At 41.9% G+C, this 16,430-nt stretch overlaps 3 long non-coding RNA genes across 4 annotated transcripts in view; 2 read left to right on the forward strand and 1 right to left on the reverse strand.

Moving 5' to 3' along the window:
- The first annotated feature begins 3,361 nt into the window (after positions 1 to 3,361).
- Positions 3,362 to 16,430, forward strand: part of LOC125625133 (uncharacterized) — a 197,653-nt gene continuing 184,584 nt past the window's right edge. Inside the window, exons 1-2 of one of the 2 annotated variants that reach the window (XR_012665665.1) lie at positions 3,362 to 3,437; positions 3,548 to 3,633. This is a non-coding gene — a long non-coding RNA (uncharacterized LOC125625133). The other variant, XR_007353465.2, reaches the window with a different exon arrangement.
- Positions 4,312 to 16,430, forward strand: part of LOC125625138 (uncharacterized) — a 39,906-nt gene continuing 27,787 nt past the window's right edge. The window contains exon 1 of the long non-coding RNA XR_007353468.2: positions 4,312 to 4,561. This is a non-coding gene — a long non-coding RNA (uncharacterized LOC125625138). The remainder of the gene's footprint in view (positions 4,562 to 16,430) is intronic.
- Positions 4,561 to 16,430, reverse strand: part of LOC125625141 (uncharacterized) — a 102,207-nt gene continuing 90,337 nt past the window's right edge. The window contains exons 2-3 of the long non-coding RNA XR_007353469.2: positions 8,308 to 8,397; positions 4,561 to 5,138 (exon numbers count right to left, since the gene is read on the reverse strand). This is a non-coding gene — a long non-coding RNA (uncharacterized LOC125625141). The remainder of the gene's footprint in view (positions 5,139 to 8,307; positions 8,398 to 16,430) is intronic.

Here is a 16,430-nt window from a genome sequence, read left to right on the forward strand (position 1 = left end):
AACACTAGGTCCCAATCGTTGGAGTGCTCATTTACGAATTTATGTATCATGGCCCCTAAAGTTCCATTAAACTTCTCCACCAGGCCATTTGTTTGATGGTGGTAAGGGGTGGCAACCAAGTGGTTCACCCCATGAGCTTCCCAAAGGCTTGTCATGGTTCCTGCCAGGAAATTAGTTCCCGAATCTGTAAGGATGTTGGAGGGCCAACCTACCCTGGCAAAAATGCTTTTAATGCCTGGCACATACTTTTAGCCCTGGGTGTTGCTTAGAGCTACTGCTTCTGGCCATCGGGTGGCAAAATCCATGAAAGTCAGTATGTACTGCTTTCCTCTGGGTGTCTCTTTCGGGAAAGGATCCAGAATATCCACAGCTACTCACTGAAATGGGACCTCAATTATGGGGGGGGGGGGCTGGAGAGGGGCTTTGACCTGGTCTGGGGGTTTTCCCACTCTTTGGCACACCTCACAAGACCGGACATAGGTAGAAATGTCCTTGCCCATTCCCTCCCAGTGGAAGGACTTCCCCAAATGGTCTTTGGTCCTGTTCACCCCAGCATGGCCACTAGGATGATCATGGGCTAAGCTCGAGCTTTTCCCGGTACTTCGTTGGAACTACCAACTGTCTCTGAGGATCCCAGTTTTCCTGGTGCCACCAGAAAGAGTTTCCTTGTACAAAAGTCCTTTTTCTACAACAAACGGGGATCGATTAGAAGAGCTGAGAGGTGGTGGGTTGCTCCATGCCACCGTCCAAGCTCCCTGGAGGCTTTCATCTGCTTCCTGTTTGGCCTGGAACTGTTCCCTTGATGCTGGAGACATCAGTTCCTTACTGGATTGTGAATTGGTCCCTCTGGAAGCGATGCAGGTTATGGGGCTGTTTCCGCTGACTGTGAACCACTCTCCGCTGGTGTACTATGTGGTATTTCAGGCTCTGGCTGAGCCTCTTGTGTAGGGTTATCTGCTGCTGCTGCCAGTGCAGGCTTGGTGGTGCCCTCTGGTGTTGGAGCGGTAGACGGGGTTGCAAGCGCTGGACTCAGTGCTGGCAATGGTTCTGGTGCTGGTTGCTCCGCCAGTTCCGGTTTTGGGACTGGCTCTGGCTGAGTCTCTGTGACTGGATCCACTACTGCTGTCGCAGACGTTGGCATTGGGTCCGGTTCCACCACCTCAGTCTGGGTCTCTGGTAACACAGCCTGGGCCCTTGTTGAAGGCTCAGGAACAGAGCTAGGTGTGACAGCTCGCTTAGCCTGGCTGCGGGTGACCATTCCCACCTTCTTGGCTAGCTTCACATGGTTGGCAAAGTCTTCCCCCAGCAGCATGGGAATGGGATAATCATCGTAGACTGCAAAAGTCCACATTCCTGACCAGCCCTTGTACTGGACAGGCAACTCGGCTGTAGGTAAGTTTAAAGATTTTGACATGAAGGGTTGAATCATCACTTGGGCCTCTAGATTGATGAATTTGGGGTCCACTAAGAATTGGTGGATAGCTAACACCTGTACTCCAGTGTCCCTCCACACTGTAACCTTCTTCCCGCCCACACTCACAGTTTCCCTTCGCTCTGAGGGTACCTGGGAGGCATCTGGGTCTGAGGACCTTTGGTGTGACTCTGGTGTAATGAACTGCAGTCTGTTGGGGTTCTTGGGGCAGTTGGCTTTCACATGCCCCAGCTCATTACTTTTAAAACATCGCCCAGCTGACTGGTGTGGGGTGACGATAAGGTGTTTGGGTTTTTCCTTGGGATGTAGGTGGGGCCTTGAGCTGCCCCCGGTGATGGGGTGTTGTCTCAGGTTGCGCCTTCTGATAGCCGCTCCAACTGCTACTAGTTTTTTTCTTTTCCACCATCTCCACCACTTTGGTTCCAATCTCCCCCGCCTCAGTTACAGTTTTGGGCTTCCTATCTAGGATATACCTTTCTGTTTCCTCAGGAACACCCTGAGGAAAAACAAAAAAAAGCAAAAAACAAAGCCTCGCGCCCCCCTCTTATCTCCCCCCACAGATTTGAAAGTATCTTCTTTCCCCATTAGTCCTTTTGGTCAGGTGCCAACCAGGTTGTTTGAGCTTCTTAACTCCTTACAGGTAAGGAGGAATTCTAGGCTACCCTTAGCTGTATGGTTATGACATAGCCTAAAGTATGAGGGTTTATATCCCATATAAATATGTTTTTTAACATAACTAATATAACTAGGAATGTTCTCATTACCTATAGAAATACGTACTGTAATCCTTTTTTTGAATCTTGTCCTCAGTAATCACAGGTTTCAGAGTAGCAGCCGTGTTAGTCTGTATCTGCTAAAAGAACAGGAGTACTTGTGGCACCTTAGAGACTAACAAATTTATTTGAGCATAAGCTTTTGTGGGCTACAGCCCACTTTGTAGCCCACAAAAGCTTATGCTCAAATAAATTTGTTAGTCTCTAAGGTGCCACAAGAACTCCTGTTCTTTTTGTCCTCAGCAGTACCTTGTGGCAATGAGTTTCACAGAATAATTCAGTAAATAAATTATTTCCTTTTATTAGTTTGGATATTTGGATGTTTAGCCAAACTGAACTTAACATTCAGTATAAAGTTGTGTGAAACTTTTTCACCAGAGATCTGAATCACTAGCCAGATTTGCTGAAAGGTTCCTAAAGCTTGGCTAACCTGAGTTAAGTTTCAAGGACACCTGAGCCAGTCTGTGAAAACTAGATGCAACTCAGATGTTCTGGCATTTTAGGATGAGGATTTTAGGATTAGCATGAACCCCAGACTGAAATGAAAATTCAAGGGATGCAGATCCCTGTGGATTAAAACTGGAAGGAGAAAAATGGTTTGCATGAATCGCACCGAACCAAACCCACACCAATTTCTACAGCTATTCTCTAATTGATTTGAGGTTAGCCATTTCCTGCTATTTTACAGCTTAATTATAAATTTGGCCTACTGAGCCTGATTGAGCAGATGAATTGGGCATACTGATTCTGATGGTAAGAAAATCTCAGTTGATGTAGTTAATGTGGCAAGGGGGCCAGAAGAGAGGAGTAGAGCAAAAAAGAAATTAACAGAGAGAGTATAGGAATGTGTTAATTGAAGTAGGTTGTCCTTACTACCTTCTTCCAGCTCCCCCATATAGCTATTACACTTCTGCAGACTCTATTACAGTAACTTATATTTCAGTAAGTGGATGTAAGTAGTTCAAAAGGAATCTAACTTACACCAACTTACACATCATCTCTGAATTTGGCCCTCTGAATCCTTCTGAGGAGCTTTGATTTTCAAGAGGAATGATTGCTACTCAGAGGCTAATTCTCTCATTGTGGAAACCACCCACCACATGACACATAGCACATTGGAGTAATAACTTGTGGGTGCTATTTTTAAGTGCTTTTCACCACATCTTCTAAACCCTCTTGCTGTGACATGCTGTCACAGCTCTGCTCAGAAATGTATGCAGACTGAAGAAAATGTATGTTAGTCTCATGAGTGGCTTTGCTCTCTGTGACAGATTATAGCCATTCTATCCAATTTTAATCTTTTCAGTACTGGTGCTTATGATTTTTAATTTTATAATATTAGGACTGTGAACATGCCATGCATAAAACTGAGGATGCCCAGATTCAACTCATGCCTTCTTTTGGGAAGACCCAAGCACCTCTAGAACTGTAAGTGCCACAAGGCTATTTGAATATTAATGACATCTCTGCTTGACTAGTCAGAAGGATTTCTAGGGAAACATATGGGATGTCCTAATGACTTGGACTGCAGGCTAAATATAACCATTAAAAGTTATGCTGAGGACAGTTAACACCAGTCAAGAAATTTCCTAAAACTTCTCAGGAAAGGCATTGGCTAACATCTTGGTTGAATATCATTCCACAAATTAATCATAAGTGCGCTTGAAAGAAAATGGGTTACTCTTTCTAGGAGTGAGTTTCACAAGCGTGGGATGTAAACAGCTCTTGGAAGTTACAGGGGACAGACTCCATCTTGAGAGCAGAATGACAATGATGAGACAGGTAATAGGTCAGAAGTTATTATAATCTTTATTATAGGTTTAAGATTTATGAATGTCTTAAATTATATTTCCTTTCTGTAATTTAAGAAAGAACTAGTTCACAGAATTTTTGCAGGAATAAGTGACATATTTAAAGGTTCAACCTATTTTATTTTCTTTACTATAGCTTAAAATAAATACTGTTCCTCTTTGGTTTTATCTAATCTGGGTTGAATCTGACTGGAAATGAAAGCTGTACTGTCCTTGAAAAATGTGTTCTTCATCTGCCTTCAGTTCATAACTAGGTGGTATAGGGGGAAAACAGCATTAACTGCTGAGTTGTTCTGCTGACAGAGTGAATGCTTGGCCAGAGAGATAGGATTTAGCTGAGATAAATTGTTCTGGTAGAGGCGAGGGCCAGATTGGACATCCGAAAGGACACAGATCGAGTTTAATCCTTGCCATACTTCGTGAGAGTTATCACAACCAACAATGTAATTTGATATGTATGGTCTCATTCTGGTGAGGCCTTCTGGACAGACAGTCCTCAGCATATGTGAGCTGCTATTTCTTGCTGCAGGAATCTTTCCCTTTTGGTATGTACATGTTTGTTTAGCTTTTCTGGATGATAGCAGGGAAGGAAGGAAATCTTGAGATTCAGTTACCAGAGATGGTTGGGAATATGATATAAATATTTTTCAACATAACTTTTAAAGTGTATTAATCACATATATATACGGTTCAAAGCACTGTAATATCTGGGCACTTCATTTATGTGTATCTTGCATATCATCTATGCTTTTATCATCTAATGTTTATTTTTGAGCTTTTTCTGTTATATAATATTCAGGCCTTTTTAAAAAATTACAATTTTAATTTCTAAAAGTATTTGTTTGAAAAATGTTTCAAGAGACTAATAGGCATGAACTCCATCCCCTTTGCTAACTCTCGTTTGCTGCTGTTTATTTCTTCTCACAGCTAGTATACATTTTGAAGTTTTCCATGGATTTAAAAAAAAAGACTTTCTGAAACTGAGAAAACGTGAAACAGGTATTCTCAAACATACGGGCCTCGATTCTCCTCTTGCTGACATCAATCTTACATGAATTACTTAAATGGAGTTACTTCAGATTTACACTGGTGTGGAGGTGAAGACAATCAGGCCCACAGTATCTGTAAAGAGAGAGAATGTTCATATGTTAGACGGCAGTCCATTTATCCCCTCTGTGATTATGCTACGCTATAGTCTCAAGATTTTGGGGGGGATTTTTGGTTATTCAGCAATTTAGGGTAAATCTTATATCACAGCTTCCATGTATATCATATATTATGTGATTCCTGTGATGCTGTTTAACAGGAGTGTCCCTTTAGGGGTATATTTTCACTGCAGTGAAGTGTTGCTGCTTCTAACCCCACTCCAGTCCAAACACAAAACCTTGTCACCTGACTTAAGTGGTGCTTTCAATCTGGGGCTGTGGGCTAAAATCTAGGTACAACTTTCATTTGGGCTGGCAAGAAGTTGCCTGCCCTCTTTGCAGTGAGACCACAGGCTAAATCACTCAAGTGCTGATAGTCCTCGAGTGCCTTGTCACAAGACCTCCCATGCTCTCACGACAGACAAATTGTCCCATAACCCACTGGAAGAGAATCACAGAATGGCTCAGTTACTGCAGCATAAAGAACCGGGGGGATATGCCCCTGGAAGTCCTAGTGACAACACACAAGTGAGTGCACCACCAGTAAAGATACAGTAAATCAAGTATGGCTTTGCAGTATGTCGGTTCAGAGCCAGGCTAGGCCAAACTGGGTGATCAGAGCCAGGGGGCCCATCACCTGCAGTAATTCTGCAGTGAAGAGATACCCTAAGGGAGGCTACTGGGCAGCAAGTCCCAGCCCCAAATAAGGGCATTCTGGTGGAGGGACCAGTGGGAGTTGTCGACTTAGCAGCAATGTGCGCTGGGAAAGGAGCAGGGATATAAATGCAGAGCTGCCTTTTCCTCAATAAGAGAGAGAAGCTAGACCTCTGGAGGGTAGGCAGGTCTAGGGAGGAAGCCAGGCATCATGTATATTATATAATCCAAGTATATTGAAAAATAAGTGTGTGTGTGTGTGTGTGTGTAAAGATTATTACTATAAATGCAGCTGCATCTATTCACCCTTATTTTAGGAGCTTATCAGCTCCATATCCGCTGACATTATACAGTAGAAAGAACATTTTCACAAATTATCTTTTCATGTTCTCTTTTTATCATCAGGACCTTTGTAAACCAACAAAGCTGTTGAAAACAGACACAGTTTCTTTACAACTTTTATGTATTATTTTGCAGTCACAGGAAATGGAGACAAAACTAAATGTGGAAAACAGTACAGTATTGAAGACTGCTCTTTTACTTTATTAACATTAAAACAAAAGTAACTGCTCTGCAGGATGTGAGAGAAATTGGACTCTTCCCACCCCATTGCTTCACCGAATAGTCTTTTATTTCTCTGTATCTAATTTAAATTAACATTGGAAGACAAAATTCAAGAGGTCCATTTTTTTTAAGATTTGTGAAAGATTAAAGAATTCTGACCAAATACAAAACAGAATCTGAAATGCTTGATTCTTAGATGATTTAAAAACTGGGGTTTTTAAAAGCATATGTGATCAAATTCCATATATTCCCACCACTTAACTGGGAATCATAAAGATTGTTTAAGTGGTTATTCTGAAATCCAGTAAATCCACAATTAAGTATGAGTACAAGAGTAAAAATAACAAAAACAAAAATCGCATGTGAAAGGCAAGCAAAGTAGGTAAAGATGACCCCATTGCCAGTAATCTAGATATAAACTATAAACTAATAGAAATGTACTATTTAGGCTCAGTATGATTTGTTTATAATTAAAATGCCTAAATAACATTAAGTGGTGTTAATGATTGCATGATCAAACACATTTTTCTTCACACATTTTCCATACCACTGAGAGCCGATGCAGCAGTGGGTCTCTCTCTAGGAAATAAAATAAAACTGCTAGTTGTAAGTACATATGCCCACTAGATGTCACTACTAAACTGACAAAACACTGCCACCAACAAGCTTTTACACAACATGCTATTAATTTATAATAAAAGGTATCTGACAGCTTTATTCTGATGAATTATGGGAATCCAAAGCATAATTCCCAGCCTTTGGTTTATAAATTGTCATTGATTTTAATGTTCTTTGTAAAGTTGTGGCACGCAACAAATTTTCCTGCCAAGAGCTGTTAAATAAATAGTCATCCTTTGCTCTGAGTAGTACATTGAACTTGTTAGAGTGATGAGCAGAACGAATTGATGGTTATCCATAAACCATTTATGACAGAATGCACAGCATCAATTCAAACAATTATTGAATGCATTTATTATAGGTTGTTTTTTTTAAATGTTCAACTGAGACGAGAGGAATATACACAGGTAATAGACAGTAGCAATTCCACACAGTTCTTTACAAGACACTTCTTAACTGACAACTGATTAGAATTATTATAGGATTTGCTGGGGTACATCAAACCTTGCACTTGTTTTGTTTCCCGGTGTACAAAATTTGTCTTTAAAAAGACAGTTATTGTGAAGATAAGCTTATTGTCCTTTTTAAATATCAGCTACAAACTACCTGCTTTAAATGAAAGCTGACATAATGGATGTCTGTTTGCAGCTGATTTTAAGCTAGGATTTATATGTTTGGGCAGTGTTACTTGTGGAGATAAGACTATGGAAGAAATGCTTTAGTCGGTTACAAGTAACATCCAACTTTACACCAAACAGAACTACCTTTATGTAGGAATGACTAGACTGGGTTTTGGAAAAAATAACAGCCCCCAAACCTTTGCCCATGTCTAGACTTGAGCTATGACCAAACCCTTTTTAAGGTTCTAAAAAGGTTAGGTAAGTTTGTCCATTTTGGCACATCACCATGGTTCTGAGTTCCTGCAGGGAATGGAAGGGTTGAAACACTACTAATTTAAAAAAAAAAAGTTGCTCCTGTGATATTCTTAGCCAGATTTGAAAGTGGGGGTGCCAGAAATCTTGCAAGAAAACTTGGTAAGGTTTTGCAGGTTCAGGGATAGATCCACAGCTGGTATAAACTGGTGTAGCTCAGACTTTGAAGACATTTTTCTGATTTACGGCAGCTGAGGTCAAGACCCTGAGAATGTTCCATTAGCTAAGCTTCAGATAAGCATCCACATCTTGGGATGCTTCTATCACGTGAGACCTGGAAGTTTTTAAGACTTGCTTAGTGCTATTTTTTAAATAATGTTAAGATTTCAATACAGGTGTCAAAAGACTGGAGAAACAAGATTGCAACTCCATTCTTACCTTATTTTATTGGCATCTCGATATTGGCAGCCCATGAGGTTCCAGAATATCACACTCTTGTCCTGGATTGACTGCTTCCCAGAAGGGCCACTTATGGACACAAAACAGGTTTAAATTTGAATTTATTTTGGCTGATAATTTATCTCAGTTTGACTAATGAAAAAATATTCTTTTCTGTGTGGTTTTTGTGGGTTTTTTTTGTCGTTTTAAAAGAGAAACTTAAACAAAAGGGGGGGAAATAACAATGGAGAAACAAACAATCAAGTAGGAAATTTTCCTAAAGATGATTCCAAATGGCAGCTTATGGCCTTAGATATAAACACTGTATTTACCAACAGTTCAAAATGAAGTCTATAATCCATGCACGCTTATTTTTGTAATAGTTCTTTTTATTGCAAGCTATAGACAGACATTTGAATGCATGCAACACAATGTAGTTCACAGGTATAAGTGAATGCCAGCACACTTCAAAAGCTTTTAGACATACAAGTCCAAAATCACAAGTATTTAAGCTATGCTAAACTAAATTAGATGGGAGAATGGTGTGTGTGTGTGGGGTGGGGGTGGGAGTGGGCAGGGAAAGAGTGGAAATAAGTGAGCAATGAGCTATATTTGTCAGTTTAAACTTATGCAGATTTTCAGTGTATGTGAGGAATAGTAACTATGTATTAAAGCCTACATTTTCTGAGGGCAGGTAATGGTAATGCTGCTTGCCCTTCCTTGAGATGAATCTTACCTTGAGCACAAGGGGGCTCATTGGCATAAGATGCAATCCCTGCTCCAGTACTATTGCATCTAGCCCATTGAAATAATGTACTTGGAAGATGTATATTACTGGGGGAGGGGGTTGTTTTTTTGAGAGACAAGAGAAAGTTTGTAAAATCCACAGTGAAAGCTCTGCCAGTCGGTTCTTCTGTATCTCAGGAATTCAACATGAGGGGGGAGAAAAACAGGATGGGATTTTTTAAAGCATTTTTGACAATCAGATGCAGAAAGTACAGCCGTTTTTCCCAATGAAACATTGGAAAGCTAAACTAACAGATCCTCCAAATCCTTAGACAGACACCTAACCCAAGTTAGCAAAATAAACAAAAATCCTAAAGAAAACCAGTGGTGCTTTGAAGGACGACAAGGCAATATTCAAGATCTCGCATCACCACGCAGCTTTTTAAATGAAACCCCCAGGAAAGATACCCTCCTGGTGCAAAACATCAAATTGCCATTAAAGTGAATGCAGCTGTGATGATTTACACTGCCTGAGGATCTGGCCTCCTGAATTTAGAGAGATTTACCTGCAGGTCCCATGGGTTCAAGACAAAGGAGATTATATTCTTTCTCCACAAATATTTTCCAGTTCATTTTTTTTTTGCTCTCCCCCACCCCCAAATACCCCAAACAACCCAAAACTAATGCTTCACACAATTTTTATAGGACCTTTGAGGACCTAGAATTTTTAAGTAATCTTTTTTGATGATTTTAGACAGACCATTAAGCTGAGGATAAAAGTCCCTGTGTTCAATATCTGGATACATTAAGCATTAGGCTTCAAATTTACAGCTTTCATTTTGACAAGGAAAATGGCACGTTTGGTCTCGAGTGCTACCTTGAACTGTTTTTCAACACTGAGACAGGTTGTCAGTCCGAGGGGAGGAGGTCTCTACAGCAGCAGCAGTGGCGACTGCTCTTGTGGTATGTCCACAAAGGTGGGGGACAGGCGGCGCTGCTGCCCATCTCGAAAGGCAACTTCAATGTGTTTTTAAAGAAAAAAATTATCTGGGTTTGTGGGAGGTAGAAAGCAAGTGGGATGCTGTAGCTGACTGCAACAGTGTGGCTTCCCCCTATCACGTGGATGAGTGTGTGTGTAAGTAAGTAAGTAAAATTAGGAGCCCCACCTGAATGATTCAGCTGAGATATCTTTGGAGGTTGGAATAAATTAGGGCTTTGATTTGAGCCATCACTGGTGGGATTATTCCAAAATGCCTTCCTCCCTACGACACACACAGACAAAATGATATTTTGGCACACAAAAACCACCTTGGGTTTTGCTGCCTCTCTGTTTGAAAGAGAGGTTGCAAAACCAGACCCATTTATCTGAAGCTCCCTTAGTTTGAGGAGCTTGGATAAAATAAGACTAAGTCAGGAATTTCGAGGACATTAAGGGCTTGGCTACACTTGCAGGTGCAGAGCGCTGGGAGTTAAACCAGCCTCCGGAGACCGCAGCAAGGAAAACACCACTGTGTGTTTACGCTGTCAGCTGCAAGCGCACTGGTGTGACCACATTAGCAGCTCTTGCAGCACCACAAAGAGCAGTGCATTGTGGTAGCTATCCCAGTGGGCAAGTGGCTGCAGCGTGCTTTTCAAAGGGGGGTGGTGGAGTGTGACAGGGAGTGTGTTGCGTGTGTAGGTGGGGGGAGGAACAGTGTGTTTTGAGGGGCAGAGAGTGTTTCAGCATGCTGTTTTGTAAGTTCAGACAGCAGCAGATTCCCCTCCCCCCGCCACTCTCTCTCTCTCTCACACTCACAGCAGCAGCTTTCCACAGTAATGGGTTGCTTTGTTCCAGAGCAGATAAGCAGCCGGCTGTCAGAAACGGAGCTTTGAAAGGGGATATCTGCATTCCTACAGCTGAGTTCAAAACAATGACAAGAGTGGCCACTTGACCTCAGGGGATTATGGGATGTTTCCGGAGGCCAATCATAGCGCTGTAATGCAACACGTTGTCCACACTGACACCCGTGCATTTCAGCCAAGGCACAGCAAGCTTTATGCTTCTCATGGAGATGGATTACCAGGAGCGCTCCAGCTGCAGAGGCCAGGCGCTCTAAGTGCCTTGCCAGTGTGGACACTTCAGGAGTTAGGGTGCCCAGGGCTGATTTAACATGCTCTAACTTGCAAGTGTAGCCAAGCCTTTAGTCAAGGGAGATTGTATCCATGGAAGAAAAATGTGTTGACACACAGAAATATTTTTGGTGGGAAGAGAAGAAATCCAATGCATTCCAGTCTAATGTAGTAATGGATCAAGACTGATTTTATGTATAATATGTTGGTGTTTCTCCTTTTGAGCCTTAATCCTGTAAGCACTTACTACCGGTTTAGTGTACTGCTTACCACCCTGAGTAGTTTCAGGATACATCTAAACTACAGTTGAAGGTGTGATTTGTAGCTCAGGAAGGCAGACATGTACTAGTTTTAATCTAGCTAGCTCTCTAAAAATAGCAGTGAAAATATGGCAGCATTCAGTCTTCAGCACTGGCTGTACAAGCTCATCTGGTCCCCCTGAGTATGTACTAGCTAGTGTTCCTAGCCTGCCCTGAAACCAGGGCTGCTACATCTTCATGGATGTTTTTATCAAGATGACTAGATTAGAGCTAACACAGTGGGGCCTATACACACTGCAAATCACACCTTCAATAGCAGTGTAGACATAGGCTCATAGACTTAGTGGAGCTATTCATGGAAATAACCCTTTCATCTAGTAATAGGTGTTTTCAGGATCAGGCCCTTAATTTAGGAAATGCGCTAAAGTGCCTCAGTTCAAAACTGTGTCTTGATTGTAGAAATCCAGGCAGACCTGCCAATCTACATCAGAATGTGCAACTAGGTCGCTTTCTTATAAAGCTTAATTTTAGTGAGCCCACTTTCTGAAAACAACACTTTTGATACTGTATGTATTGGAGAAACTGACTGAATCACAATCTACTTCCTTCTGCTTTCCTGAAGTCAATAGAGTTAAATTGGTGTAAATAAGAGAGTAGAATTTACCCCCTTGATTGATCTTCATCCAGATTAATCTGCATTCAAAGTGAAAGTAGAACTGAAAATCAACATGGTCGTAGAAAAATGCCTGGGAATTTTCCCATTTGAGCAGAGCTAGCAACAGTACCAACACGTGTCCTGATAATGGTCCCAACTCCTGAGGTGCAAAAGTTGTACCAGCCACAAACAGAGTATCCCAGAAAGCTCTGAAGAACCTACAAATCTCTATCCTGTCGAACTGTAGGAGACAACACATGATCAGTTTATGTAAATGCAAGAAGCATATGACTGGATTGCTGGCATTGGTCTGCTTTTATTGTTCATGTTTTTAACTTGAAGTGTCTTGTGATGCATCTGAGACTTGAAAAGAAGAACAGTAACAAAAGGAGTTGTTGTCTATTTGTTTGTATTTTTAAAAAAAAATTCTCATGGGCAGTAAATAACTCACTCAACGCAAGTACACTAGGCTGTTGTGTACAATTCTTTGTGGTGTGAGCTGACCTATCACCACAAATACCCCTCACATGTTTCTCAGAGACATTAAATGAGAAAATAACATTGCAAGTCACAAGAGAGTGAGTCATAACATGGTCAATTAAACAGGCTTAATTCCAGTGGGACTCATGGGTGCTTGCCTTCCTACAGGGGCAAGATTTATGGAAAGCTGTGGGTTCAAGTCTTCGAGCTGGATTTTGGCTCCTAGTTTTTGTTGGTTTTATGACTATTTGCATATGAAAAACTATGTTCTGAAGGAGTTGGGATTGAGAGTATGTATGAGTAATTTAGGGTAAAGAAACGTTATAGCATTGTTGTAATTATCCTGCAAACAAGTATTATAAACCCAGGAAATTAAGCAGCAGAATTAAGGTTAAACATTGAAGAAATCTAAACATATAAAGCTACAGAAATGCACACTTAAGTCATCCATAACAGCCTTAAGTCTGAAGTGACATCTTGGGCAGGAGAGAGAAGTGTAATGGTCAGGGATGATGTCCCTAGCCTCTGTTAGCCAGAAGCTGGGAATGAGCAACAGGGAATGGATCACTTGATGATTACCTGTTCTGTTCATTCCCTCTGGGGCACCTGGTGTTGGCCACTGTTGGAAGACAGGATACTGGACTAGATGGGCCTTTGGTTTGACCCAGTATGGCCATTCTTAGTGTGTGAAATCCTGGCTCCATTCATGTCAGCTGAAATTTTGCCACTAACTTGAGTGGAGCCAGGATTTCACCCAATGGTCTTTAAAAATCCAGGAGTACAAACAATATTATGCATTTATCATAACTGTACAGTTACTGCATGGCATCATCCCTCCTTTTAAGTTTATTTGGAGCCTAACTAATTTGTCTCTCCTAGTACTTATACCCTTCACATACTCATAGGCACTCATTCCGCTACTTGGTGTTTAGCCAGCCGAGCCCCTTTTTAGAGCTGGTCTTCATTTGCTGACATAAGAGTTCCATCTGCAAAAACTAGTCTGGCAAACCTGAAATTTCTGAATTTATAAAACAGTCCTGTTCAGCAAACTTTTGTTGACTTGTGAGCAGGGTTCCAGCAGAGCTCTGCCTGCCAGGGTAGATTTCCAATGAAAACCTACTTGGTTGGTTCCCTGCCAACTTGCCTGGTGGGCTGCTGCACACCCCAAGCTTCAAGGGTCCAGGACAGCCCTGCCATATGGACTGCTTTGAAACCAGGAATCCTGGGTTTCCAAGGTCCGCAGATCCAGTGCAGCCCTGCCATGTGGATTGCCCTAGTGCTGGGGACCCGAGGGTTCCAGGGTCCGTAGCTCTAGGGCAGCCCTACCACGTGGACTGCCCCAGGCTGTGGATCCCTGGGCCTCCAGACTCCTAAGCCAACTGGGTCCCCAGGCTGTCTGCTCAGGAGTCAGGCAGCCCAGGGAACCAGTTGGCCCAGAGGTCTGAAACCCCTGGAGTCCATGTCATTCCCCTGCAGCAGAATTTTCAAAATGAAATTTGAGGTGGATTTCTGGCTCAGAAGAAATTTTGAAAAGTTTGGTTTTGGTCAGATTGAGAATTAGCCCAAATTCTGAAATATCAACATTTCTCGCAAGCCAGAAATCTGGATCAGCTCAAATGATTTGTACTAATTTCAATCAGCTCAAATGATTTGTACTGTAACTTCTTTGACTTCAATAGATTCATTTTGCTTTTTGAACCTTACCCGATCAGTAAAGCTGAGTTTTTTGTTGCAGTCACACCCAGAGGTCTCATCCCTCCAGCTCTTTAGTTGTTTTCTCTCTGTCAGACTGTATACGTACACACGCTAGGCAGAAAGCCCTATTCTCATCAATTTACCAAAAATAATCAAGATGGCTGTTTTGAACCTGCATTAGGGCCTGATCCTGATAGATGCAGAGCACTTGAGCACCCCCTGAGCCCACGTTAGTTACCAGAAAATGACTGAGTGAGTTTGGATCAAGTCAACTTTTTAATCCCCTCCTAGTCCACTTTAAATAAAGTAACAGGTATTCCCCATATTCAACAGATGAATCTGCTGAGCAGTGGTATGTAAGAGATGCATATGCAGTGAACCAAACTGCACTCTGCTACACCCCTGGAGACCCTTGGCCATCAACGGGTTTGCAGTGGCATTGCTGAGAGCACAGTTTAGGGCAGCACATAACATGCAGGTGTTTGAGCTTTGCACTTCTAGATTTTGCACAGTGATAGAAAGTTATGTTGAGTGCTCGTGTTGTTATATGTAGTGCAGTAGTGCCCAGAGTGCCGGTCAGAATCAGTGGCCTGTTGCACTTGGTGCTGTACAAGCACAAAGAAATAGATAGTCCCTGTCCTGAAGAGCTTAACAGATCAAATTTTCAAAAACACCTAAATCCCTTTTCAAGAGTGACATAGGCACTTAGGTGCTTAAGTTCCATTGACTTTCAAGTCAGTTTTGAAAATGAGACTTAGACTTTTAAGTTACTTAAGTGCTTTAGAAAATTTTACCTACCATCCAGTTTAAGAAAGGATTTTACAAGTGGGTGGAATAAACAATGTTTAGTGTAGCAGGAACATTAGGGTAACAGCAACATATCCAGCTTGATGGTTCTAAGTCATCTAAAACCATTGTGTTGTAAAATAGAGGTATCTGCAATCCTCACTGACCATCCACCTAGCCATTGTCATTTGGCAATTTCCTACCAGCCATCATGGTAGAAGTAACTCTTGTTGAGGGATTTGAAGGAGGAGATGGAAGTGGACTTATGGATTAGTTTGGAGAGGGTGTTTGATACAAAAGGTTGATCATGGTGGGAAGGACGGGTGGTGAAGCTGGCAATATTGGTGAGCTGGAAGGGACGGGATGGCAAGAAATCAAGAGGATGATGGATGATACCTATATGGAGGGGGAGGAGAGAGTAGTCACATGGGATTGAAAGAATCGGGATCAGGAAACAAGATCCTTAATACCCCCATCATGGTCTTTTTAGTGTAATTCGGAGGGAAGGAATGTAAGATAAATGGGAGGCTGCTGTAGGAGAGAGAGTGCAGAGGCAGTGTCAGAAGGGGAGACCTTGGTTTCTGTGAGAACAGGATGGAAAGGGCAGGAAATTGAGGTCATGGATGGCTGTGATCTTTCTGAGATTGCATGAACATTCCTGAGAGATCAGGAGGTGAGAAGTGGGAGATTGGAGAAGGTTTGAAGGGAAGGTCCAGGAGGATGGAGTTGGGGGTGAAGAAGAATGCAATATGAAATGTATACTCTATAATGGGCAAAATGCAAACTAGGTGCTGCCCCATGATTCTGGCTATACTATATTTCTTTAACTTCAGCAGGATTTAAGCATGTGCTTAAACTTAAGCATGTACTTAAGTGCCCTTCCTGGGTAAGAATGTTTTCCTACTCAGGGCCAGTAGTGTTGATGGAAACTGACCCTGCCATGTGTATTGTAACCCTGATCCATGTCAGATGACTGAGGCCAGGAAATAAATAGCAGTCTCTCTTACCAGTGTGTCTGTGTGTCATACTCTTATTATAACAACCAGCATGAAACCCTGTTGTTTTTTAGGAGTTGTGTTTTCTGTACAGAACTCCAGTGTCTCTAGTCATAACAGCAGAAGGAGTTGTAGCAGCAACAGCATGCCCCCCTGTAATTTCTATTTGGATGAAGTTACCAAACTGCGTGAAGCAATGGGGAATTGAATCTGTAGTTGCCTATTTATTTATTTTTTTTTCTTATGTGACTATATCTTCTCCCATTGGATTCAAGATTACATTATAGTTCTGCTTAGGCCAGAAGGGTGAGGTGATTGAATGAAGTTTCAGTGAAATATCCAAGAGCTCAAACAAGTGGAGGAATTACAAAAGAAAGGGCATTTTTAATGGGAAGCTGGTGCGGGAGGAGGGAGGTG

Source organism: Caretta caretta, chromosome 1 (assembly GCF_965140235.1).
Source record: "Caretta caretta isolate rCarCar2 chromosome 1, rCarCar1.hap1, whole genome shotgun sequence".
NCBI lineage: Eukaryota > Metazoa > Chordata > Testudines > Cheloniidae > Caretta > Caretta caretta.